The sequence below is a fragment of the Penaeus monodon genome, chromosome 25 (genome assembly GCF_015228065.2).
Source record: "Penaeus monodon isolate SGIC_2016 chromosome 25, NSTDA_Pmon_1, whole genome shotgun sequence".
In the NCBI taxonomy this organism is placed as follows: Eukaryota; Metazoa; Arthropoda; class Malacostraca; order Decapoda; family Penaeidae; genus Penaeus; species Penaeus monodon.
The window spans coordinates 16,339,407-16,339,922 of record NC_051410.1 but is presented as its reverse complement, the minus strand read 5'-3'; the positions used below and the strand labels follow the sequence as shown (position 1 = coordinate 16,339,922).

Sequence of the window (516 nt, the reverse complement as noted above, 5' to 3'; positions counted from 1 at the left end):
TTGACTTTAATACTGTAATTAAAAAGGGGGAAATTTCACAGAGCAGAGATTGAATATAATATAGGGGTGTCACGTAAATGTAATTCATATATCGTGTAATAAAACAACGTGCAAGCAACTGAAACATACGAAGACATATTCGTTAAGAGCCAGACAAACAAAGTGTTAGCAATTTAGCAATTACACCTTAGATATAACAAATAATTGTACGTGAAATGTACCTGTTTCAGATGTCAGATAAAAGTATTATTGTGCCACAGATCCGCAGAGCTGGCCTTATTTCCACGATCCGTGATGTGTTTGCAAATTTCCCAACGATAACCAGGGAGTCTGTTCCCGTAGCAGAGGATACCGAGAGGTATGAGAGTGAGAGAGCGAGGAACGTACACTGTGGGAACGTCAAGTAAACACTAAAGTCTCTACACCTCGACGACCTGGCTACATACTGGCTCGTCAGCGAATCTCGGGGCCACAGTTGCCAGAACGCCCGCTCGTGACGCTCTTCTGTGGAGTACA

The 516-nt window shown here is 42.6% G+C and overlaps 1 protein-coding gene across 1 annotated transcript in view; it reads right to left on the bottom strand.

Annotated features, from left to right (window-relative positions):
• LOC119589079 (T-complex protein 11-like protein 1) overlaps positions 1 to 438 on the bottom strand; it is a gene marked incomplete in the record, with an annotated part of 20,930 nt that extends 20,492 nt beyond the window's left edge. The window contains 1 exon segment of the mRNA XM_037937652.1: positions 222 to 438.
• Between the last annotated feature and the right edge of the window lie 78 nt (positions 439 to 516).